The sequence below is a fragment of the Pinus tabuliformis genome, chromosome 6 (assembly GCF_031772625.1).
Source record: "Pinus tabuliformis cultivar Carrire ecotype Pingquan chromosome 6, CPIR1, whole genome shotgun sequence".
NCBI classification, from domain to species: Eukaryota; Viridiplantae; Streptophyta; class Pinopsida; order Pinales; family Pinaceae; genus Pinus; species Pinus tabuliformis.
Genome location: NC_142292.1, coordinates 675,574,034 through 675,590,209, shown reverse-complemented (window position 1 = coordinate 675,590,209; position 16,176 = coordinate 675,574,034).

Genomic DNA, 16,176 nt, shown 5'->3' with positions numbered 1-16,176 from the left:
AATCAACATGCATTGGAGATATCATTATTCTAAAATAAATTCACATCCACACAAAAAAGGAAACTTTGGTCACCTCTTCCCATGAGTGAAAGGAATAGTAAGAATATGAAGAGATGCATGACGTTGGCCATATTCTACTACTACTAGGAATTCTCAGCAAGAAATATCTTTTACATAATCCATAATCATTGGATCCAAGGTATACACAATCATTAGAATACAACGGTTTCATTTTCACTTACATACCTTATAGTTACTCTGATCTAATATGAATAAATGGAGATAACACTTCTCTGTATATGCATTTTAACTATAATGTAGAGTAATGTAATATAGTATGAGCTAATTTAAGCTTTCTCGTTAATGAATACTCAATAAATTAAATGAGTAGAGTTATTATGAATATTAGCTTAGTTCTTAGAGTTTATATGACTCATATAGGCTTATATGTATCATATTAGTACAAGGAAAAGCAAGGATTTATAGCACATCTCATAGTAACATCCTCATTATCAAACCTATATGGTATCATTAGTGATTATCTTGAGATAACATGTAACTCCAACATATCATGTCACTAAATATAGAAGCTCAGCTAGGAACATTGGTTCCCCCAACATTACTATGTTTTCCATGTCTTATCGTTTTTGACTTAGGTTGTGTAAAATGTGTTTCCACTATCATCAAAATAACTAGTGGAACATTGATCGATTTTAAATGTGTAAACAATAAGTGAGGAATATGGACCAAAGGTGGGGTGGGAGTAGGAGGATCCAAATTTACACTTTTACTTGAGGAAATACAAGTAAATATGTAGTCATATTAATGGATGTTTCTCTTGGATTTATGGGGAAGCCACCTTGAGGAGCCTTGTGTTCTCAGCTCAATGGTGGTCATTTGTCTAATTCCATTCATCCAATGTTTGATCCGAAAATAACTCAATCTAGAACAAGGCACACTAGATTCTCTCTCTCGCTCACATCACCCTAGTGGCACACAACCCATGCACCAGGAGTATTGGGGATGATTCTATTATAGCCAGAGTCAGAAGTCTCAAGCATTATAAAAAGGATATAACATAAGTATAAAATGATATATGAAAAACATAGGTCTCAGAAAAATTGAGAAGTTGAGAGACAAAGCATTTGAAAAGAGATCATCTCAAAGGAACACACTGTAAATTACTCCTCCAACTCTAATATGGACTCACATCATAGTAAGGAAGATCCAAGATAATGCATGAGTTTGATATGCCTCTTCACTTAGGGTTAAATATTTATTTCAACATGGATTTTGTCCCACTGATGATCAAATCAAATTATTGCACATACACCTAGAGATCCACTAGACATATAGCCAGATTCTATAACTCCAATGGCTAAAAGTAAAATCATGGAAACTCAGAGAAGACAAACTAGGTGGTATAGCAAGACACTCTTTTTCAAAATTGTGTAAGTCGAGTAGCTGCCAATATCACTTTACATGATGATTCATTGACAATTTTCAACACATATATATGAAATAACAACATAATATTAATAAATATCATGATCATTTTTAATGAAATCAACTGAAATTCAAATGTGATTACTAGATCAAAATATTTCATGAATATAATTATTCTAATATAAATTCACAACATACATCCAAAGATGGTAATATAATTATACATAATAACTTTCCATCAAAATAATGGTGACAATTTCCAATATATACATCAAATAAAAATATAATAATGATAATATCATCATCATCTTTAATTAAATCAAGGTCCTTGTATGATTACCAAATCAAAATGTTTCATAGATATCATTATTCAAAAGTAAATTCACAACATCCATATAAAAATAAGAATCTCATTCTATACAATAATTCTTCATAAAAAATAGTGCATGTGCATGACTATGTAGCAGCACCAAGATCATCCTCATGACTATTATCTAGACCATCATGATTAGTCTCATCCACGTCATCATCACTAACACTAGTCTCATCCACATCATCATCACCAACACTAGTCTCATCCACGTCATCATCACCAACACTATCACCATCCTCATCATCTCCATCACTAACAACACTAGTCTCATTCACATCATCATCACCAACACTAGTCTCATCCATGCCATCATCACCAACACTATTGCCATCCTCATCATCTCCATTACCAACACTATCGCCACCCTCATCATCATCATCTCCTAATGTATCCTTAGTACGAATAAAATTGTAATTCCACATCTCATGGCAACTTGTATAAGTTAACTAAGTTAATTTGACTTAGTTGGCTCAATTAATTCGAGTTGAGGGTGTAACTTAGTCATGTAGAGTGTTTCCTACATTATAGGAACCCTATTTTGAGTTTTAATAAATTAATTCAGTTTAACTAAATTAAAGTCAATTAAATTAGTTCCAACTGTTGGAGGAACCAGTGGAAGGTCTAGTAGTGTGGTGCTTCATGAACTGTAGTGTGGTGCTTCCTGTAGTGGTCAACTAGTAAATTGACGATTCTTTCATAAATAACTTATGCATGTTAGATTTGAGAGTTACCTAGTTGAGATTGGAGTTCAGAGACATCGTACTATCAGTTGTATAGTCATTCGAATTATACAAGTGGTGCATGCAGTCAGAGGAAGGCTTATGAGGATTTCATAATTCCCATTGAGGAATTTCCCTAATTAATAGGGGTCTAATTCCCAAGGGACAACCCAAGGAAATAGGGACTTGGGCAAGCGAGAAATTGGTTAAGTATTGGCCTAGGCTTTTCTAGGAAGCAGTGGAAGCAGTGAGACATATAGAGATAGAGGTTTCTTGGAGTGAGAAAAACATTGTAACTCTTCTCATATTTTCTTACTAATGAAATATACAAATAGTAGGGGTTTTTAGCTGTGGCTTTCCCCAGAAATCATTGTGTAATGTGTTGATTAAATTCTATTTCTTATAAGCTTCATGATTTTATGATTGTTTAATTGTTTCCGCTAATGAGTAGAGTAGATTAAAGACTATTGTTTTAGCATATTACAATTAGCAGTTTGAATCTACATGAAATTTCTACATCTAATATAGATATATAAATTAAATGGTTGGTAGAGGTATTAAAACACTTACTTCATCATACATCTCATATTGTCATGATTAAAAAAATCATAAAAATTAACTAAATTATGACTCTATTTTAAATTATTATTTTTATTAATAATAATTATAAAAAATAAATATATGATTAACAATTTTTTTAACCATAAAGATTCACATTCACTTTAGCATAGAAATTCTTTACATAGGAAAAAACATAACACACATATTAAATTCTTATTATCTATTTATTAAATATTCGTAAGTAAGTTAAAATTCTAAAAATTCTATCCTAAAATAAACATTTGTATTTAAATAAAAATTAACACATTTATAAATATAAAATTAAAATTAATTAAATTAGATAATTCTAAATTAGTAATTCTTTAAATACCAATTAAACTTTTAAACGTAGTAACTCTTTAAATTTCATTTCGAGTATAGTTAGAATGACGCCAAACGAGTAATTAAAGTGAGAGTTATTTTAAAATAATATAGTTTTGAATACTTGCTAACAGAATCACTTCAATTAAGTTAAATTCTTTGAATACAAATTAAATTTTGTAACTTAGGCAAGTTAGAGTTACACTGCATGAGTAACTCTTTGGATTCCAATTAGGGTCAGGTAATGTTGGCGTTATTATTGCAGCACTTGATTTTAAATGCCCAGTAATATTTCTTTTAAACGAGATGGGTTCAGCGTCGTATGCGGAAGTTTACCACCGGTTTAGTAAAAATTTGCCCTAATTAGACACCCACTTCAATTGCATTAGCCTTTTTGTAACGCTATTCTAGATCGGGCTTCTTATTAGTAGATTCATTGATCTCTGCCTTAGAGAGGGGGTATTCCAAGATAAGAGAACAATGACGCTTTTGAGAAAGTGCCACCGCCCTGAAGGAATTGGTACGCATTTCAGTCGAGCTATTCTCCTATCTTTTGAGGCCGAGAGGAAACTGGTAAGCATCCATTTTATGTTTCAGCAAATTTAAAGTTGTTCTACAGTTCCCTGCATTGTTTTTGGGGGTTGTTTATGAATATTTTTTCATTGCAACCTTTTAGCTATCTGTTACCACAAGTGTTTCCAAATAGATGCATCGGCATGAAAGTGGTTGACATCTTCGTATGGAGTCTAAGAATCCATGTCCATATCAGGCGCCCCAGCAATTTTTAACAGGGCATAATATAACTTTAAATTTGTTCCTACGATGCTTTGGTCATGTGAAAGGATTCTTCTTTATTCAAGGCATCCTGTTATTTCTACCTTTTCTACAAGATGGTTGTTTCTATCTAGTCACACCACACTTCTTTCGTCTTTTTTCTAAAGGAATCAACAATTAGGTTTTTTTGTTTTGTTCTTTTTAACGAGTTCGCAACTAGGGTTGTGTTCCTGGGAAAGGATTATAGTTATTATCTGCTGGATCGATCGAATATTGAATCTGGTTATGGCTTAGTTTTGAGTCTTGACCTAAGCAATTCCGGTAATGGACTTGGAGTCCTCATTGGGTCATTTCCTTCCACCATTAATCTGTGTGGCCATCTCTATTCAATGGAAAATTTCTCAATACTATGTGCCTAATCTAGTATGACTTTCCACCATAGAATCGAAATAAGGGCATATGATGATCTGCTGGCCTGCACTGGTTCGTAGGGCATTTGAGGATGAGGGGCCTACTGTTGTAATCTTCGTTCGTCGTTGAAGCGAAAGTTTCCTCACAGTTGATTCCTACTTTCTAGCTGCAAGTGTCTCCTTATTTCTTTTCACGGATCCTTCAGACCTGTAATATCTGCCCAATAAAGATGCAAGTGGGCGCGATGTTTGGTGGATAAGTTCCATGTTACCTGGAATTTTCGAATTTATGAGTAAATCCTAATGACATATATATTATCAAACGCCGCCAAATGCATAGAGACCCAGTTTTTAATGGCTGGATTGTTGGGTTACATGACTTGTTTAGAGTCAAAACCGCTATTGGTTGCCAACAGAGTGCTACTTTATCAAGAGAGTTATTATCCATGGATAAATTGCTACATATATTTTAAAATGACATTTTTTTTAACTTATTTTATTTTATGGTCAGGCTATTTCGAGCTACGTGTTTATACTTGCGAATTCGTTTAAAATTCTTCCGTACGATGTACAATTTCAATGCCGTGTTAAAAGTACCCATGTGTACATGGGACCAACCTAAGAAATAGTTAACTCGGAATGCTAAGTATCAAAAGTTCAATTATATTGGTGGGATAATTTGTGTTTGAAAGTCTCTATGGGGTGAGATGCCTTTTTGGTACAGTCTGGCAATAAAGTCAATGTATCCATTAATATATTATAGAGAAAGGGAAAAAGATTAGGATATACCCATTAGAGAAACTTAGGATAAGCATAAATGACATTTTTAAGTGTGCAAGCAAATTAAAATTATGGTGTTGGAAGGTTTACCATTTTTGAATTTTTGTTTTGGTATCCTTGTATATTCATATATCTTCAATGCTTTAATTCTTATCTGTCACTAGTATTGTCTATGTGTAGAATATGTCAATTTTTTCTTATATTTTTGTTTGTTTTCTTGTTGGTGGAATATTATATTTTTTCTGGTTAGTAGAATGGTGTATTCTATAAGTTGTTAAAATTTGGTTATATCAATATTACGTAGAATAGGAGAATTTTTAAAAGAAGAATGTAGTAGTTGTTTTGCTAATGGGGAATCAACCTAGGCAATTGCCTTGGTTTAAACCCCAAAAAGTGATAGATAACCTATTAACTACCATTTAAGAGGTTGCTATATTTGTCTCTTTCACCTAATGTGAGAATTATTATAAGACTGATTACAATTAGCTTAGATTTGGAACATATATACCTCGGCGGCACAAAAAGTGCTTGCATTAGCTCCTAGTCAATTTGAACTTGTAATCTCTAGAAGATTGAGGATTGAAGGGGAACTAAATTACTAGTTGAGTTAGAGGGGAAACTCGATATCTTATTATACCTTTCATTTTGTTTCTTATTGATAATGTTATAGTTTATTATTATTAGTTCCCACCATAGGAAGGGTATTATAAAATCTAGTTCATCTTTAAATTCTCATTACCCTCATGCTCTTTAATGAATGACGTTGAAGGATTAAACTTGGCCAATGGTTCGTTGCCAATGCATTTACACTTAAACCTTTTATTTGTCATACAAATGAATACAATGTATTTTCAATTACATTAGACAATTTTTAATGATAAGACTAATTTGAGTCTTGTCGATGATTCAAAAACAAAATCAAAATGATTGTGAACAATCAAGTCTTTAGGAGTTAATATTGATACAATAAATGATTGTTTGTGCACTTGGATCATTGCATTTCAAAGGTGAATTCATGCACTATTCTTCTTTGCTAGAGTTGTTCAAAATAATTGTGGGTGATTAAGTGGCCACAAATGCAATGTTGATTCAACAAACATAATGCTTGTGCATTGCAATCCTTCCAATCCAAATACCCCTACATATGTTGATTAAGGTATTTCTAATAGTATCTTATGCACTAGTGACACCTCGATGTCTATGATTTCTATCTTATGTCAAGACTTACATCTTATTGAGCAAGGTGAATAGAGTTGTATTTGCTTTGAAAATTAGCATCCATCCACTACAGACCAAACGCTAAGGTTGCTTGTGCTTTTCTCGGCTCTTACATAGGTTATTGGCCATGACATATTGGACTTTTCTTTCCTTGGATTTGTATATCAAAGTCATTCCTTTTTTCCTTATATAAAATAGTCTAAGTCATAGGGTTCATCGAACTTGAACCTTAAGGTTGAGATTTGATGAGCCTAAAAAAAATTTGAGTTCATTGAACCTCAAATATGAACTTAATAATAAAATTCAATGAAGTCATACATGAAGACATGCAATTTTGATTTAGGGTTTTCTTTCAATTTGATAAAAACATATAAAAATTGAAGGGCATTCATCATGTGTGTCATTGTTGAGCTTCATCCTAAACCTTGCACATCTTATTTTTGACCTTCATCCTCAATCTTGAACATCTTATTTTTGACCTTTATCCTCGATATCACAATTTATCTACAAATTTTGACTCTTATACATTCCTCACCACTGCAATGCATTATGTTGTGTGTATTTTGTAAATGCTTTAGGCTCTGGAATCTACTCAAACCTCTATTTGCTTGGTTTGATCCCTCTTATACAATGCATATTGTAAACTCTCTTCTTGGTCTATTACCTCCCTCCTCTCGCAAAAGTTATTTCATGTAATGATAAATGGTCTTTTATGTCATATTTCATTGTAAATTTTATATATGTGCTTGTGTGTCTGTGTGTGGATCATACATGAAGGACACGTTAGAAACTAAAACATATGCATGACGATGATACAGATTCATCATGCATATGTATGATTCATCGATGATACGACTAGTACTTACTATTACATCAATGATGATAAATTGACAAACACAAGAAGTTAACCATAAAATATAGTTTTCTTATTTAGTCATCAAAATAAAAATGTATTACATATACACTAAGTTCTAACTCATTGAATTGCAGATAATATATGTGAGAATGCTAATGGAAAATAAAAAATATTAAAAAGGGAAGAAATAAGAATCGTAGATCAATATGGAAGAATCTCCTAGGCTATAGCTCATCAACATCAAAATCAACATCACTACTGCCATCATTCTCTTCTACATCCTTATCCTTTTTATCTGATGTAGTCACTCCATTTGTTGATATGGAGGATGACCTCTCAAGAGTATCACAATCATCAAAAGTTACAAGCTTCAAGATTCACTGTTTAAGATCCCTCAACACTATTGTCCAAACCCATATCATATGGAAACACATCCCACAACTTTGTCTTTCCCTTAATTTGTTCTCTCTTTGTCTATAAATAAGGTGAAGGTTGGTGTGCACATACACCATTGTCTCTAACTTGGATTCCTCAAGGTTGCTCTTCTCCCAACTATGCACATTTCCGTATGTGCTTGAATTCCTCTCACAATAAGAGAATGAAATGACCTCACAGAGGAGCATCATAGATAAATATTGTAGAGGAGGGCATGTTGCCCCATGAATTTCCTACCAAGCATAGGGGATCCTTAGAACCCCCTATCTCTAATCACATCATAACCTACAAATCTGTGAGTACTAGTAGAAAACTTTGCAAAGGCATCTTCTACCTCATCAAGTGATGCTCTATTAGGATATATTTTTCATAATGAATCATTCATCCCTTATGAAATATCACCATCCATGTGAGGAGGGAATCTACGTGAAGCTCCACCATGTAGCCACTCATTTTTATAGTATTTTGGATTTAATGAGTGAGCCAAGAAACACAAAGGTGTGTAATTCTTGTCCCACCTACTAACAAGAATATACTTTATGGTGGCATAGAAAGCCTTCATTAATGTCTTATACTCAGGGCACTCATTCTAAAAAAGATAGTCCACATGGACTTAGTCATGGAATACCATATTTCTTTAACCTCTCGTTGAATGGGTTGGTTTGTCTCTACAAATTGTAACAAAGTAATGATAGGGTCCATGATCTTAATAGTAAGATCTACTCTCTCTGACCAAGCATCATCTAACATTGTATCGTTGACTCCTTTTGGGGATGCTTGATCAATATTTCTTCAAAATGACTAGTACTATGAAATAACCATGGCCCCAAGGATGGATTTGACCTCCCACAATCGCTTCAACATGATGAATGTAGAGGAAAACCATGTATGTACAATCTTCAATAATGATAGATGTGTGTACTCTTTGTAGATTGTGACAACATTGGTATGATTTTGTACAATGTCATGGATATGTTGTGCATTCTCAATAAGACTTCTAATCCATGACACATAAGAAACAATAGGTTAAGTGGTAAATTCAGGGAATCGATAATGCAAGGTGTCTAATTTTTTTTTGGATATTTACCTTCTTAGATCATGCTAACATCCTTGGAAACAGGTGCATTGTCAATAATTATTTTCACAGAAGAACCAAAACCTACATCTTCAATAAATTTAATAAACAACTCACCTATATATTGTGCATCCTTGTATTTTCCAAGAGCATCCACTTCTTTGAAGAAAATTTGTCCTCTAAGGAAGTAATCGTCATGTTAATGAGTGGATGGCGTGTTACATTTGTCCATCCATAATAAGGTATATTAATTTTTTATGTTAGCTACATTAATTTAATATGATCAAGCATTTTATCCACATTCTTTTCCATAAATAACAATGTGGTTTTAATCTTCTCTGAACTAGGAGGCACAAACCCCAATGAAGCCCCTTATGTTAGATCCTAAGAGATCACAATATATAAAGATGATCATGTAACATTAAATGATATGAAGTTGAGATAGAAAGAAAAGGCAATGTTTAGACCAATCTCTTCTTGCCTCTCTTGCTGAATATATTTTCCATTGACCTAAGTTCCCTCCTTTTTGTTCCTAGACTTGCACCCCCACTAGAACTACCAAATGGATAAATTCTTCTCCTTAAGAATGGAACTGGATCCTCATTCTTATTTTCCTTTGATGTTGCAGCCACCATTTCCACACTAAAATTGGCTTATCTTTCTAGATATTTCCTCTTAGATGCACTTACTACTACAAATTTTCTAATTCCGCAAGATGTGCCCAACAAATTCCCTTTACAAAAAAATAGGTTCTCTTGAATTGATGGTTGCAAAAGTTGTGTCCAAAGAACATTGCCTCCTCCCTTTAGCTTCCTCCTTGGCCCTTGATTTCTTGTAGAATAATTCCACAAGGGATATTTAAGTTCTTGACCTTCTTGTCTTGCTAAAATGATATCTCTCTTAACATTTGAAGGTGTTGTTGTAGCCCCACTTCCAACACATGGAATATTACTGGAACTTGATGAAATTGAAAGAAGGGGGGGGGGGGGGGGGGGGGGTAGGGGGAATTATCAATGGGATAATTCCTCACCTTCTTTTTTCCCTTTCGTGTTTCCCTTGATTCAACCATGATTGTTGTGAATATATATAAAAATGGATTGTTGTAATGCTCTATGTAAAAAAAACAAATCAGGACGCTGTTGTAGGAAAACTAACAAATATTGGAAGGGAAATGAACTTACTTGCACCTTGAATCTCCTATAAAACTCATGTTCCTCCTTTGTTGGTTTCTCACAGACTCCTGCAGCTCCAAATCATAGGATTGAATGTTGATTTTGGCTTGTTGCACTTGGGTCCAACATATACTAGTTCATCTTTCACATTATCAAAATTTCCATCCATAATAACTTGAGAGTACATGGATTGGATTATGGTCATCATACATAATTTTCCTTTCCTTGGGCCAAAAATCTTCAAAATATGAATCACATTCGTCCACTATATGATCATTCTATATTTCTTCTGATATATCAAGAAATCTTTCCTAATACTCCACTATATTTTTCCATTCTTTTATAACAATTGGTTAATCCTCATTATTGATAGTGTCTTTCCACATTTTTATGTATGATGGTATTCATTCCTTTTGTTCTTTTAGGTAGAAATCATTCTCCTTTGGATGTAAGAAACATGGCCTCTCTGTGGGCAGTTTAGGCTAACCTTCATCATCTTTATTCTATAGCTCAATTGTTTTTGACCACTCAATATCTCTAATAAATTATTTGTATCTCAATATCAGAACATCATTGAGTATAATAAATTGGAAGTATTGGACATTAAGAGGTATGACTAGCACATTTTTCCCTCGATGTATCCATTAAGGAAAATTTTGAAGGCATACCCTTTGTCAATAAGTGTAGGTGTGAATACTCATTTTTCTTCAATTTTGTGATATGTATCCATCATTTTAGGTAAATAATATACATCGTTACTTCAAAATTCAGAAAACATTATTTCATACATTACATCTACGTATTCATGAGTGTGCCCCATGGGAAAGAACCCAACCTCAGTAATGATGAAAACACCAAGAGAAGCTAAAGCAATAGAAACATGAAAATCTCATGACTCTTGCTATCGCTTGCTGTATTATCAAACTGTACAAAAAATGTGGATGAAGTGATTTAAAATCAACATTTTGATTCTTTGGTCTTCGAGGAGACATAAAGTCATCCTTATACACTTTACCTTTTGAGTAAAGACCACTGTAAACTAATGCCTTTGAAGGGGTTTTTTTTGCTTCCACTCATATAAAGTAGATCACCATACATATCAAGGTGTGGATCTTCTAGGTCCCTAAAACACTCTGTAAGGGATGCAATAGTAAATTTTGATGATCCCATATGTACAAATGGTAGGGAGAAATAAAGAAAGCTTCATGTCTTATATCCATGTGTAGCATAATGTAAATGATAAACCTAAGTTTCTAGCCTACTAGATTTATTTTTATCACAATCACAAGGGTTGCATGTTACAATAAATATAGTGTGCACTAGATTTGTTTCTAGAACAAACAAAAGCATTGCAAGATAAAATAAATATAACACACTGCATTTGTTTCTAGCATAGACACAAATATTGCAGAATCAAACAAATCTAGCACATAGTATATTCCTTATAGTATAAACAAAAGCATTGTAAAAGAAAAAAGTATAGAGCATGCTAAATTTTTTTGTACTCAAACAAAAACATTGTAGGGTAAAACAAATCTAGTGTGCGCTAGATTTTTTTCTACCACAACACCAACATTGCAAGCATAACAAATCTAACATGCACTAGATTTCCTTCTTGTATAAAGACAGACATTGCAAGGTAAACAAATATAGTGTGAACTAGATTTATTTCTAACACAGACAAAAAAATGTAATGTGCTAGATTTGTTTCTAACATATATACCTAATATTTGTTTTTTTAGATTTGTTAGATTTGTAATCTTATAATACCCTATCTAGAAATCATTTGTAATCTTATAATAATATAGAAATCATTCTCCTTTGGATTATATTTTTGTATATATGTTATTATCACAGAGATAGCATAGGGTATTATAAGATTACAAAAAAAAAAATCTACAAACAAACATATGTGCTAGATTTATTTTTTGTAATCTAGCATAGGGTATTTATTTCTAACATATATACCCTATGCTAGATTTGTTTCTAGTACAAACACAAACATCACATTTATTATAAAATTGTTTATTAATATTGAGTATTTCATGTTTTTTACAATTCTTTTCAGATGTTGTGAAATTTAGTGTATCTGATATTCCAAGTAATATAGTGAAGAGAACATGAAAAAAAAATGATCCACAAACAATTCCTCTTTGACTTGTTATGGTGGTTTTATATATTATTTATAGGACCTTATATATGTTAGGTTAGTTGGTTCTATTAAATTTTAATAGAAAACTATATGAAAATATTTGAAATTAGAATTTCATTTTTATTTATGCTACTAAATTTTCATTATTGTCTACAAAACAAACAAAATGTTAAAATATCCATATAAGAAACAAAAAAGGTTTTTCATGCCAAATTGTAATGTCAATAACACATTTTACTTGTAATTTTGAAATGATTAGAAAGTAAAATACATCCAATACATATGAGTTTGTGCAACATTTCTATGTTTAGATATAAACTTGTTTAAATATGTTTTCTTATATGTATCTATTTGGATGCATATATGGAAACAAAATAGAGAAATTATGAATAATTGCTAATTTTTATGCTCAGAATGATAGTGACATCGAATTCCAATTGGAGGAAATTAAAGAAAATGAAGTAAAAATAGTTTTTTTTGGTCAACTGTAGTGTATAAAATTTAGATCAAATTTGATCAAAGAATTTAATAATGATTTCCCAAATTAAATAAAGAATTTAGTGTTTAAGTCGAATAACTATGAAAAATTCACTAAATATGGTATAAAGAGTTGCACAATTTTTTTAGAATATATCACTAAAGTTCTAAAACACCATTATGGATGAAGAAAAATACCATTTGTAGTTTTTATTTATAATAAAAAGTAAAATTTTGGATAAAATATTAAATGATATAAATTCAATGCACAGTTACTTTCTTTGTGGAGAGTATGTATAAATGAACTAGAAAAAGGCTTTGAATAAAGTGATTTCAAATATTTTACATAATTTAAAAATTCCACGAAAGTTGAATTTGAGAGATCTAAGCTTGTAAATCAATGTGATGAAGTTCATGAAAATTTAAAACATTACTATTTATTTTCAAACTTTTTCAATAAATAATTGGATGTACAAAGATGTATAAAAACTTTAAAATGTTTAAGTTAAGGTCATGGAATTATTTAAATTTTAAAGTATTAGTCCAATCATTCAGAGAGAAATTTCAAGCATTATTATTTGTTGCACTTCTAATTCCATTTGATATCACTAAAGTTGATTCACTAATCAATCTTGTTAAGATTGTAAATGAAACATATTTAGATGTTAAAAGCATCAAATTTTGGATAGTGGATGGTAAGCACACCATTCAAATAGCAAGAGAAGTTAGAACAAATTTAATATAGAGTGTATATGTGGAATGAAATGGAATTAGAAGTGATATCAAATAGAATTAGAAGTGCATCAGAAGATGATTTCTCTAGGAATGTTTTGACTAATAATTTAACATTTATATCATCTTGTTATCTCAATTTAAACACTTTGGTGATTATATGAATCTTTTAATGTATACCTTTCTATTGAAAGAGATTGAAAATAAATAGTAGTGCTTGAACTTTTTATGAATCTCATCACATTTATCTACAAGCTTCCCTATCTTAGATTTAAATTTTAAAGATTTTTGAAATTTTGTAGAAGGCTTGAAATCACTTTTTGTATTGCACTCTTCTAGCCGATTTAAATATAATCTCCTCAAATTAGGTAATTGTGCATCGAATTTATAATTTAGTGTTTTATCCAACTTTTTACCTCTTTGTTGCAAATAAATAAGCACAAATGATATTTTTTTACATCTTACATAATGATATTTTATAATATTAGTGATATATTCTAAAATAGTCGTGGAACTCTTTATCCTAGATTTAGTTAAGTATTCATAGTTATTCAACTTAAACATTGAATTCTTTATTGTATTTGGTGAATCATTATTTGATGTTTCAATCAAATTTGATCTAATTTTATATCCTCTATTTGAGAAGAAACAAATTTTCCTTCTTTTCTTTAATTACCTCCATTAGCAAGCCAATGTCATTGTCATTGTTATCATAATAGTTAAGAATTATTCATAGTTTCTGTGGTTCATTTTAATCTATGCATCTAAATAGATGAATATCAGGAAATGTATTTATTGGAATTTCTATCTAAACATATCAATCTTGCATAAACTCATGTATTCTATGTATTTCAATTTCTAATCATTTAAAAATAACAATTAGAAGGTTTTTTCAACATTGCAATTTAGGTTGAAACTTTTCCATTCTTTGGATGACAATCTTAACATTTTGCTTGTTTTTGAGCCAAGAGGTTATGCAAGGAATAATAAAAAAATATTAGCATAAATAAAAATGAAATTTTAATTTCAAACATAGTCATATAGTGTTCTATTAAAATTCAATGGGACCAACTAATTTAACAATTTCTAACGGATTATAAATAATATATAAAACAACAATACCAACTAAAGGAAATATTGTTTGTATATCACTTGTTTTTTGTTTTCTCTTCGCCACTTTACTTGGAATTTCAGATACATCGTTTCATAGTTTTTGAAAACAATTGTATAAAACTTTTAAATACCAAATATTAATACACAATATTATAATACATTGTTTTCATTTAGATGCATAAGAAAAATAAGAAAATGTGTTTTGGAAGCATACTACCCACATAACAATGTATTGAAATTCATTTAATTTGAAATTGCATAGAAGAATATCATTTGACTATTTCTAAATGAATATAAACTAGAATTGAAAATGCCATATAGGAGAATTGTGTTGTAATGTTTTCATTCATTCTTTTCCTTGATGTTGTTTTTGGAATCTCACTTTCATGATAGTTGTTTTGGAGACAAGATATTCTACAAATGATAATAAAAAATTATTAGCATAAATCAAATTGAATTCTAATTTGAAACATTGTCCTATAGTGTTATATTAAAATTTGATGGGACTAACTAATTTAACAATTTCTAAGGGATTATAAACAATATATAAAACCACAATACCAGCTAAAGGAGACATTGATTGTGTCACTTGTTTTTCATTTTCTCTTCACCACTTTGCTTAGAATTTCAGATACACACAATTCCATAGTTTCTAAAAAAGATTGAAGAAATACTTAATACACAATATTATAATACAGTATTTGCATTTAGATGTATAAGAAAAAAAAAATGTGTTATGCAAGCTTACTACCCACATAACGATGTAATAAAATTCATTCAATTTGAAATTTCATAATAGAATATCATTTTACTATTTCTAAATTAATATAGACTAGATTTGAAAATGGCATACCAACTATTGTTGGGACGAGGTTCCCCAGGGTTAAGTTTTGTTAAGTCTTAAGTCATTTTGATAAGATATTATAAAGTCTTCGCTTTTTGAGGAGCAGAGTGCGAGTAACACATGTTGTTAAGAGTCAAAGGGGTTTTTAGGCAAGTCAAAGTCACTTATTTTGTAAAGAGATGAGCTTTATTAAGCTCTGCCCATGGTTCACAGACCATGGTAATGTAATTTAAACACTATAAAAGGGACTCATTGAGGAGTCATTAAACAATTAACCAAGGTCAATGTTATGATTGATGCTTAGAGTCTGAATTGTTATTTCCTATATTCGGGTGAAGGGGAAGGTTCCTTCTGTTGTGTGCACAAAGACCTTGGCAAGTCTGTGGTTGAGTGCACAGGTCCCTGTAGCTGTGTGTGCGAGGAAAAATAAGTATATGTATTGAAGATTTGGAATTATAAAAAATATTTGAAGCAATTTTGTGTCCAAACTATATACTTATGTTTTTTTTGTATTTATGCTCAGTTGAATGCCATTTGTCTGTAAGATTTTCTTAATTACACTGTGAAGATCTGGATCCACTATTATATGTTATGTTATGCATGATTAGATCCTTAGGCAAAACTCATAACTCTTTTTAACTGGAATTTTCTTTAAGTTTACGGATTTTGAGGATAAGGG